Source organism: Lactuca serriola, chromosome 2 (genome assembly GCF_051521515.1).
Source record: "Lactuca serriola cultivar US96UC23 chromosome 2, Lser_US96UC23_V15, whole genome shotgun sequence".
NCBI lineage: Eukaryota > Viridiplantae > Streptophyta > Magnoliopsida > Asterales > Asteraceae > Lactuca > Lactuca serriola.
The window spans coordinates 32,661,291-32,673,452 of record NC_136409.1 but is presented as its reverse complement, the minus strand read 5'-3'; the positions used below and the strand labels follow the sequence as shown (position 1 = coordinate 32,673,452).

The window sequence follows — 12,162 nt, the reverse complement described above, 5'->3', positions numbered from 1 at the left end:
TCGGTCCATATGTTTGGATTTGTCGCAAACTTTGGTTTTGGCAAATTCACATCGATAGGAACACATACACCATAAAATCTAAGTGTCATAAGATTCCCTCCTTCATGAAAATGAATGTGAGGAAATGCTTTCACTAAGAGAGATTTTAAGAAGATAGCAATTGTGAAAATTGTATTCTCGAAATCGATTATGATTACGACATCCCTTTCCATAGTTCGAATTGTGAGATTTAGCAATTGGTCTGAACATATGGGACTTAGTGACATAAGTTCTGATTTTCTTTAGACACACATGTGAGAATTCTAAGACAAAGGTGTATGAGTTTAGGAAGCTTAGATAAAGGTTTATCAAAGCATAGGTATTAAAAATATGAACTTAAGAAATTCAATAGGTATTTTTTTCTGGAAGTTCAACTGGTTTCTGAATACATGTCAAAGCTAGTGGGAGCATAAGTGTTATGCTTATATGATAATAATCATCATGATAGTGGGAGCATAAATGTTATGCTTGTATGATTATTAAGGCAAGTATTGCAAGTTAGCAATATTAATTATAGAAAACAAGAGTTATACTTTGCAAAGTCGCAAGGGTTGAAAAGTTGTTTTGCTATAATTAAGGGAGAGAATATTATAATTAGTTTAAAAATCTGAAGCTTAGATTGAGAAATTTTAATAAATTTAGTCAAAGGATACATAGTGTGTTCTTAAATTTCGATTATGATTATGACATCCCTCTTCATAGTTCGAATTGTAAGAACGTGACACATAAAATATTATGGCAGAAGATTGATAGAGTATCATATCTTTATGTAAGACATTATGCATCGCGTCCCATACACTTCGGGTATACGATCGATTGCAAGTGCTATAATAATTGACCGTTCCAAAATTTTCCAAATGTCTAGCGCATTAAGAGGGAAAAAGGACAAGAATCGGTTTTGACTAAGATAATTAAACAACTATCAAAGGACAATCCAAAGTTCGCTGAGGATTGGTCGCTTGTGAGTAATTGGAAGTATGGTATTTGATGGACCATATCGACATTATTATGAATAGATAAGATTCTATTAAGAATGAGTTGTCATATGGCAAATATGGAAATGTTTCCATATTGGGAGTTGGATATTGAGAGTCTATGTCTAGATTAGAAAACTTTATGCAAAAGGATGTTCAAAGGAATGTACTTTGAGTGAGAGACATCACGTCTATGGAATTGTCTTGTAACAATTTCCGATAGAATACCTTGTAATTTCATTAGCCGGGTCTTGGTGACTTTTGTGCTATGACATTACAAAAGGATCGTTGCATAAAATGTTAGAATCTAGCATATTCTAATAGTGGCCAGAAGCTTGTGTTCTTACACTAATGATAAAGATTGGGAATTATGAAATGAGCTTCATTGGAAAGGTTTTCAATTGATCTATTTCACAAAGCATGGACTATAGGAACCAAAGTGTGCATGCTTGGAGCATGGGACAATTGTAGTAATAATTCAAGTAATAAGTTAATTAACCGAAACAACAAATAATGAGTAATCGATATGGTGATGAATAAAAGGTGTTTTATTTATACTCAAAGGTTTGGGGCCATATAGGATTAGGATTATTCTTGTGTTTCACTTTGCATGTTTTGACGTCCTGAATAATTAATTATTTTAGAATAATCAAATTATTCGAATGGTCCACAGTCGTTCATATGTTGGAAGTAGGTATGAATGAAGAATGTCATGAATTGGTTTGTAGATTGTCTAAAGTGTATTAGACATAGCAAAGGTTTGCTGCAACGTTCATGGGTGCTTATGAATATGATTTTGAGCATTGGATTAAATCCACACTCACAGGAATCACTTCATGGATTTTATCACGAGTGAGTGTGAGTCGATAATATTGTATATTCTTGAAACCGAGACGTGTGAGTTGTTATTTGCTGGTCGGTTGCACATTAATGATAAGTAAACGCACCAGTAACTTGGTGTTATAAAACTTATTGTTGTGTGTGATTCGATGAGTGAATGAAAGCGAGCATATGAGTCAAAGTTTATCCATTCCTTTTACCCAAAGTGGGATAAAAGCGATATCTTTGGGCCCCTCGATGAGTTAGTGATGGCACATAAGCGCTTGGCGAAGCCGAGACTAAGTTGATGTGTTCGATTATAGTCTGTTGTCAGTCGTCATAAATCAGAAGTCGGGAAACAGTATAGAGAGAATGATTAAAATTCATGTCTCATGTCTATACGATATCTTAATAATGGAGGATTATATGATCCCTTATCTAAAGGACACGCTTCTGATAAGATCAGAGTTGACAGCGGCTTTTGAAAGCTACAATTACTAATCAGGATCTGAAGTTATACGCAGAATAGTTATTAGACTTATCCAAGTGGGAGACTGTTGGATTAGTGTCTAAGTCCATAACTATTTTGGTATGTACTTGACCCGATTGTGCATGGTCCTTTTGGGTTGCCTTCACCAAAGCAACTTGATAAGATGATTTATGGAGAAAGAAGATTAATTATGATTTATTAATATATTATATGAATAATATATTAAAAGAGAAATCATATTGTTTAATTAATATTAGTCAATAATTAATTAAGAATTCATTTTGTGGCTAAAAGAGATTAATTAAACTTCGGGGACTGGATTTGTAATTATAAGATAATTGCAATTGGGCTATGGATTACCTAATAATATATAGGTTGGACAAATTCTATGAGGAAGCCCATTAGAAATCGTCCAAGGTATATGTTAATGGAATCCATGGGCTGCTTAGTATTAAGCAGTCAAATTAGGGTTTCCTTGTTTGATAACCCTAATAGCCTCACTATTTAAGGAACCCTAGAGCACCAAAAACGTGGACAAGAGTTTCCTTAGGGTTTCTAGACGTTTTTGGGTGCTTCTCCTCTTTTCCTAAGTCATCCTCTTGCTCTTGGTGTTTGTGAGCCATTAGAGGTACTACACTTGTGGTACTTGCTTTCAAAGCTAAGGAGATTCAAGGAACTTGTTGTTATTACTATATAACAACAAAAGGTATGTATTCTATTCTTTAATGTGGATTTCGAAAATAGTGCTAGCATGCCAGGTTTCTTTTTGTGTTCATAAACTTGTATAACTAATGGTGAAAACATAGATCCAACTCTAGGGTTGCATGCACACATAGGATTGTTTGTATAAAACCCATCATAGAGAACCTTTGGTCACTTTGATCCAGTCACCTTCATCAGCATATCTCATCCTATTCTTAGCCAATGTTCCAGGAGAAATTAAATTCTTCTGAAGTTCTGGAACATACCAACAATCTAACTTCCTGACCAAGTCATCGTACATCTTGATTTGCACTGTGTCACTACCTTTGATACTACTCACTTAATCATCCCCTATCTTTACTTTACCATCCCATTCTTTGAAGGAGTCGAACTAGTCATGATTATACATCATGTGATAGGACGCTCTAGAATCAAAGACACAGGCATCAAAATAACTTGATGTACTAACAGTCAATACATCACCATTGTCCCATTCATCAGAACTTTCCTGAACAACAACAACAGTGTTATTGCTGCTTGATTCACTCTTGGACTTCCCATTCTTCAATTGTGGAAAATTTCACTTGAAGTGTCCTTTCTCCTTACAGTTATAACACTTGGCATTCGATGAACCATTAGACCTCGATTTAGAACGTGATCTCCCTCTATATCCCCCTTTCCTCTCTTCTACCCTCCCTTTGCCTACGAACAAATCAGAACTGGACACCTCCTCTCTAACTAAAACTTTTCTTTTTAGTTCCTTGGACATCATAAAGTCCTTCATATCATTCACAATAATCGTTATCCTACCATAGAGCATGGTACCAACGAAATTCTCATATGAGTTTGGAAGAGAACGTAAGAGAATGAGCGCCTGATCTTCATATTCAATCTTCACATCAACCCCTTCTAGATCCAAGATGATACGATTTAAGTTATCTAGATTATCTTCACTTGGGTATTTTCAGACATTCTGAGAGTATACAACCTTTTCTTCTGATACAACCTGTTTGTTAGTGAGTTGTTCACAGACTTTTCATAAAGTTTATCCTAGAGCCCAGAAGCAGTTGTTTGATCTACTACCTCCCTCAGTACTTCATATGTCAAGCTCAATAGAATGCCACTATGTGTCTTCATCAAAACGTCCACCTTCTTTTCATCCTCCATGTCTTTAGGTAGTGTTACCTCTCCTTCCGGTGCCGCTGCACATCCTTGTTGGACCAGAAAAGCGTTCATCTTCACCTTCCGCAGTGTGATGTCATTTGAACCATTGAATTTCTTCAAATCAAACTTGTGAGTAGACATCTTCAATCACGGGAATACAAACCGCAACTCTGATACCACTTGTTAGGAAGTAAAACGGATAACTAGCAAAACTATATGCACACAGGACACATTATTTACATGGTTCAGTCAAGAGGACTAATGTCCACAGGCAGGAGGGGAGTATTCTTTATTTTAGAGATCTCAAATAGAGGTTACAAGTACAATTACACAGAAATTCGCCTATCACTCTAGAATTCAAGATACAAAATGAGCTAGCATGCATCCCGATTTATACTTGAGGGATCAGACCTAAAATCCTAATAGGCCAAGCCCATTGGGCCATAGGCCCATGAAAGGTGTCAACCAATCACAGTCCGCCATGTAACACCTTTTGGAACATTCTTCCATGTCATACAACCTATGAGCATCGGAAACAAATATGATGGAGCACCTTGTGAAATAGTGGAGCATCATGATGTATAAGTGGCGCATCATGAACACTAATGGCCCAACATCCATCACGACGACACAACATGGTGCAATCCTTGAGCAATACCAACTTCTGAGCATCCTTAAATGATCTTGAGCATCATATAGGACTTCATAGCATACTTGGCTCATAAGGGACCAAGTCCATCTTGCGCCATGATCGCAGAACAAGTGAATGGATGGTGCAACAGGCTTCAAGTGTGGCGCAAGAACATCAAGGTTGGAGCAACATCACCATATTGGCACAACAAGAACATGCATGGTGCAACAAGGCCATGCTTGGCGCAAGAGGGAGTATCACGACACAGGAGGGAGTATCATAGCATAAGAAGGAATGTCATGGCGCAACAACATCCTTCTTGGCCCATCCCTTTATCATATGGCGCAACATGGTCCCCTTGTTGCTCCATATCACTCACAAGTGCTCCAAACCTCTTCCAGGTGCTCCAAACCCCCTTTTATATGATCCCTTCCTTTGGCACTTGATCCGTCCTTTGTCAAACGATCCATTCCTTTCTCAGATGATCCGTTCCTTTATCAAAAGCTCCATGAACCACAAGTGTTCAATTGAGTTCCAATTGCTCAAAATGCTTCACAAAACATGATCTAAATGCTCCATGAGTATGATCCAAATGCTCGAGTCACATTTAAGAAGACTTTTTAGGGGCTATGCCTTTAGGGGCGTTAGAAGGGTAATAGCGGTGACCAACTGGAGGGAAAAGAATGCGGGCTCTTTAAGGAATATTAGTGACGATGATATTGCCTCGAGTGATGTCATCACTATTAGCGATGACACGGGCTTTTAGTGACAACATCATACGAGACACGTCGAGACGAGACAAATCGAGATGAGACACACCAGGTGTTGTTGCTAAAACTCGTGTCTTCGCAAAAAACGACATCGCTAATTGTATCTTTTACTATAGTGATTTTTATGTAAGATATATGATATCTAGATATTAGGTAGAATGTATTATATTGTTTAAAATAAAAAAATTAATAGGTAAATCATAATCCATGACGCCACATAAGCGTCTCTTGACCACGTTAAAGTGAAACCCTTCTACGCTACAAGCTACATCAATCTCCGTTACTATTACTGGTGAAATGAGCTAAGGGGGTGTTTGGTACAGTGAAATAAATGAAGAGAAACGAAATTCATTTTTGTATAGTGAAATAAAGGAAGAGAAATGGAATTCATTCCATTTCACATGTTTGTTTACTAGCAAGAATAAGGAAATGGGAGAGAAAAAACCAATTCTCATTCCACCTAATTAATTATCCACATGTTAAAGAGAAATGAGGAGAAAAGGCAAAATAAACACATGGAGAAATAAAAATAATAAAATAACGGAGACCAAACTCATCTCCCGTTCCCTATGTCACTTTTTATCATCAAGTTCTACTTTTTATTCTATTTATTAATATTTAATATCTATGTTACATAATTGTTTTAACATTTCATATATATATATATATATATATATATATATATATATATATATATATATATATATATATATATATATATATATATATAAATATATAAGTTCAATAGAGAACCATAATTATTGGTTCTCCAAGAAATGAAATATTTTTTTCAAGTTCTAGAGCTTTTCTTTATCGAAAAAAAAAACTAAAATTATCTAAATTCATAACTTAATATTGTGAATATTAAATATATTTTTCGGATTCACCGTGTGAATTTAGATTCACATTGTGAATTTTCAAAGATTCACATTATGAATTTGACGGAATTTTTTTTTATCGAATTTGATATCATTGAAAAAAGGATAAAAAGTTATGAATTTCTTTATTTTTATTTTTTTTTGATAAAAAATAAGTTCTAAAAGTTGAAAAAAAATTGGTTCTTTGGTTTCTTGGTTAATTATGTTTCCCTATTGAATCTCACCATATATATATATATATATATATATATATATATATATATATATATATATATATATATATATATATATATATATATATATATATATATATATATATATATATGGGAAAAGTGAATATACCCTTAAAGGTATATAAACTTAGGTACCTAAACTCATCATAATACGTTGTTTTGTATCATATAATACATTCTAATTGTCTAATGTTCTTATAATTTAACTTCTAACTTGATTTACTTCCAAGATTTTTATAAATTACACATTTATTTTTCTCTTACATAATTTTCATTTTCATCTACAATATATAGCCTAATAAGTGTTCGGCAAAAAGATGTGATGTAAGAGAAAGATTATACGGAAATTTCGAATATCTTGAAAGTAAATCAACTTAAGATTGAAGTTTATGAACATTATAATTAATATATCAAACAAAACGACGTATTATAGTGTGTTCGGGTACCTAAGCTTATATACCCTTAATGGTATATTCACTTTTCCCTATATATATATATATATATATATATATATATATATATATATATATATATATATATATATATATATATATATATATATATATATATATATATTATCCTTTTTGTTTAAAACATGTTTGTCTTGCATTAGAAAATATATATGTAAAATGTTAATTAGCAATTATAAAAAAAATACATGGCAGAACAAACGACAAAATAAAAAACTTAAATAATATATAATTTGACAAATTAATATATAACTCATAATGATTTATTACCAAATTAAAACGTTGTTTTAAAAATTGTAAAAAGCTTAATTATATTTTCTTGTTTAATACAACCAAACAAAAAATATTGCCAATACATTATTCTTAATTGTACCAAACAATGAAAACAATTTTTTTTCTTTGGTTTAATTCTCTTTCTTTACATTTTATGTAATTTCATTTCTCTTACCAAACTCTGTCTCAATGCTCTTTAAAATCATTTCTAATTTTAAGGATTTTGAATATCTAAAAAATATATTAGTGACCAAATCGGATCTAGTTTGTTGGCGTAATAGTGACAGGAAACCATTTTTATACAAACAATTTTCTATTATTTATTTTTTTATTTTTATAAAAAACAAGCGATCCATAACTCTTTGACATGATTAGAGTATCCATAATAAAAAACTTAATTTCAATGAAACAAAATCCCTGAAATGAATATACGTACTATAACGGACATATCAATAACAAACTTTATCCTATTTACATGTACATTAGAATTCAAATATTGTGCAAATCTTTTGAATTAGAAAATGAATATTCGTCTAACTGGATCCCTCGGATTTCTCCTTACTTCACATTTTCAAAAGTTAAAAAGAATTCATTTCCATGTTTAGTTTTTAAAACTTTGATGGTTATTTCTGTCCCGCAATCCATACATTCATCACATCCTTTGTTACAACTACATGTCTTTGAAGATGCCCACAAAGGCTGAAAGAAATGCAATTGGAATTGATCTTGGAACAACCTACTCCTGTGTTGCTATCTGGTTTGATAAGCATAATCGAGTTGAGATCATTCCAAATGAACAAGGTAACAAGATTACTCCATCATGCGTAGCTTGGAACGAGACAGAATTCTTAGTAGGTGAGGCAGCCAAAAATCAAATCAGCAGAAATCCTAAAAACACAGTTTTTGGTAAGTTCGTTCAACGGTTCAACCAAAAACCCTAGCCATTCCCTTGTTTTACTATCTAATCTATAAACCGATGAACTTTATGCCATTTCTTTCACCAATTTCCAGATGTTAAACGCTTAATGGGAAGCCAATTCAGTGAAACTAGGGTGCAGAATGACATTAGATCATGGCCGTTTAAGGTAGTTGAAGGGTCTGATGATAAGCCAATGTTTGTGTTTGAAAACGAGGCTGAAAACAAGAAGCTTTCACCTGAAGAAATATCGTCCATGATTCTAAAAAGACTGAAAGAGTCTGCTGAAGCATACATTGGAACAACATGTAGAGATGCAGTGATTACTGTTCCTGCATATTTTAATGACAAACAACGACAAGCAACTAAGGACGCTGCTACACTCGCGGGCCTCAATGTCATGCGTTTGATTAGTGAGCCCACAGCAGCAGCAATTGCGTATGGAATAGATAAGAGTGCTGACAAGAATCGTCAAGAAAAGAATGTTTTGGTATTTGATTTGGGTGGAGGAACATTTGACGTGTCTCTTCTTAATATCAGCAAGGGTGGAAACATTAGTGTTAAAGCTGTGGGTGGCGACACTCATTTAGGTGGCGAAGATTTTGACAACCTAATGGTGAATTATTGTGTCCAGCTATTCATGAAGAAAGAAAAGAAGGACATGAGTAAGAATGCAAGAGCAATGGTGAAGTTGAAAGTTGCATGTGAAAAAGCGAAGAGGGATCTGTCGTCAACCACCCTAACATCAATTTAAATTGATTCCTTGCACGAGGGAATTGATTTTTGTATGAAATTCACCAGGGCAAAATTCGAGGAGCTAAATGCTGCTTTCTTCAAGATGTGCATCAAGCATGTGGAGAATTGTTTGAAAGATGGGAATGTGCATAAGAAAGATGTTGATGATGTAGTTATTGTTGGTGGGTCTACACGGATTCCCAAAGTACAACAAATGTTGATGGAGTTCTTTGACTCAAAGCCACTATGCAAGAGCATTAACGCGGATGAAGCTATTGCTTATGGGGCAGCGGTTTTGGCTGCAAACTTAGGTGGTAATGGAAATGAAAGTGTGCGTGGATTGATATTACAAGATGTGACGCCTCTCTCCCTTGGCATCTCGATTAACTTAGATAATGTTATGAGTGTTGTGATCCCAAAGAACACACCCATACCCACCATCAAGGAGGGCATGTATAGAACATTATTCGACAATCAAGAAAATATGAAAATCGCTATATATCAGGGTGAGAGCAAAAAGGCCAAAGAAAACATCTTCCTTGGCTCGTTTGTGCTTCGTGGCATTCCTCCAGCTCCTGCAGGGTCACAAGAGGTAAAGGTTTGCTTTAACATAGATGCCAATGGCATTCTCCATGTCTCTGCTGAAGTGAAATCCACGGGTAATACACAAAGTATAAGAATTGATAAGTGGAACTTTGTCTAAGTATTAGAGTATGCTGAAAAAAGGTTTAGCGATATGGACCGTTTTATTTTTGCTTAGTTTTTGAGCTGATTTCAGACTTTTAAACACTAGCTTCTACGTTGGTTTGTGAACATTTTTGCTATTGCTTCTGCTAATGTAATACCTACCTTAATAATTTATCTTTGTTTTAGATGCTATTTGTTTTCAATTTCTAGGAAATAATTTATTTTTCGCTCAAAGCAGACGAGTCAAAGTTGTGCGTGCATGTTGGAGGAACAAACATGAAATTGAATAGACAAAAATATTTAGTTGATTTTTAAGAATCGAGACTTGCATGGATATCATGTTCAGTCCAATTCTTGTGGAATTGTACATTTAGATGTGTTTATATTTTTGGTATTTTTTGTTGTTGTCTATTCGCCCAAACGAATCAAAGAATAGATGTGTAAAACGGGTTGTAGCTAATGTTATACCCGTCCAGTGGACAAGTTAACAAATATAAAAACACTATATTGATTTACTTTCTTCTATAGCATCTTTCTTTCATTTGTTCCCATATTAGCAATATACAATGACAAATATACCCAATTATATTACATATGAATGAATAAAAAAATTGTAATAGATTAAAAGACAATCATATAAAAAAATAGTAATTGATTAAAACACAATCAAGTGACATCAAGTTCAGCACAAAATACCATATTACAAAAAAGGTCAAAGCTATTGTTTAATTACATCTCAAATTCATTCCAATAATGTTCATTGTCATAAATATATTAACAACGTAAACTGTTATTCTCATGTGTCTCACAAGGTATATTGATGCTCAGGTGTCACCTGTATCATATAAGACCAAAATAGAATGAAACAAAAGTTCATAAGAAAATAATGGATAATACGATTGTTATAGAATTGATGAAACATCACATGGTCTGAGGTAACCAATAGTTACTTGAAATATGGATGAAAAAACAATAGATCAATTTTTCTTTCTTTTGTAGCATCAAACTTTCATTTGTTCGTATTATAGCATTATACTATATGTGTTGTGTTTACGTGCATTGTGTGAATGTGTTTGTATGTGATTTTGTGTGCAATTGCATCTTCATAAAAATAAATGGAATTATTTGTTTGGAAAAATAAGTAGTCTTAGATTAAAAACTAGGAAAAATGTCATTGAAGTCTAACGAACTATTCTCTTTTTGTTTAAAAGGTCTTTAATGTTATTTTTTGGCATTCTAGAGGCATAAAGTCTATGTTGACCTATAAAAAACAATATTAATCTCTTTTTTTTCCGGTTTCACCGGTAAAATAAAGATGACGTCATGTATATGTATATGAAACCATTATGATTTGGGGTTTGAAAAATTAGCTCTGCGGATTGTAAAGTCAAGCTACAAAGAACACCACTTTAATGGCTTCCACACTCAATTTCTTCTTTTCCTCCTCATTTGCTCTGTTAATTTCTTCAATCACTACAGACATAATCCTTGTTTTCTTTGTTCTCTCTACCTAATTTCAGTTCTTGATAACTGGAACTATGATGATCCAAATCTATGTGCATGGCAAGGTGTCACCTATGAAGATTTTTCTTGGTCGGGTACACCTGAGTCTTTCTTGGACGTCATTTTGGTTCTTCCCAATTTTCATTTTCTTAGTTCCATTCCTCAGGATTTTGGAATGATTTAGCATCTTCGTTCTCTTGATCTCTTTATTAATTCATTAAATGTAGTTTACCACCTTTGATTTTCATCGTCGACGATCTCCTGGAGTTGATAGTTGGGTTGCGAAGTCTTAAGTTGCTTAATCTATTGGATAATGCATTCTCCAGGAAATTACCGGAGACTCTAGAGTCTCCACCACAACAACAATCACAGTTATTCCCGAAAAAATGGACCTGTCTTTGTCATCATCAACCACAACAGGAGCTCCGACCATTGTCGCCGGAGATTTAGCTGGTATTGGGCTTTTCGTCATTCGTTTCCTCTATGCCTACAATTTAGGAAAGAAGAAGATGAACTAAAATCTAAATAAAAATCCATCGACGAAAGCCAAAACCAAAATCCAAGAATCTAAGGTTTCAAAGGATATTTACAATACCAGAGCATTGTCCTCCAAGATCTATTCATGCTTGAATGGTGTCACTAGAGACGAAACATTGGAAAAACGACTATCGGGTGTCCAACAATGATCGCAAAAACAAAGAAGCTGACAATCGACGTCAAGGTTGAAGATAAACAATAGTGTTTGGTGATTATATATGGTGAGACAGAATCATAAAGCATTAGTCTTTGTGGTTTGACTTTACAATTAAGTTACTACCCCCAAATCACATTAATATCATATACATGCCATGTCATCCTTTTGACTTGTAAAACTATAA

General features: G+C 33.9%; 1 pseudogene; it reads left to right on the top strand.

Annotated features, from left to right (window-relative positions):
* The first annotated feature begins 8,129 nt into the window (after positions 1 to 8,129).
* On the top strand, positions 8,130 to 11,802 carry LOC145089142 (heat shock cognate 70 kDa protein-like; annotated as a pseudogene).
* The last annotated feature ends 360 nt before the right edge of the window (positions 11,803 to 12,162 follow it).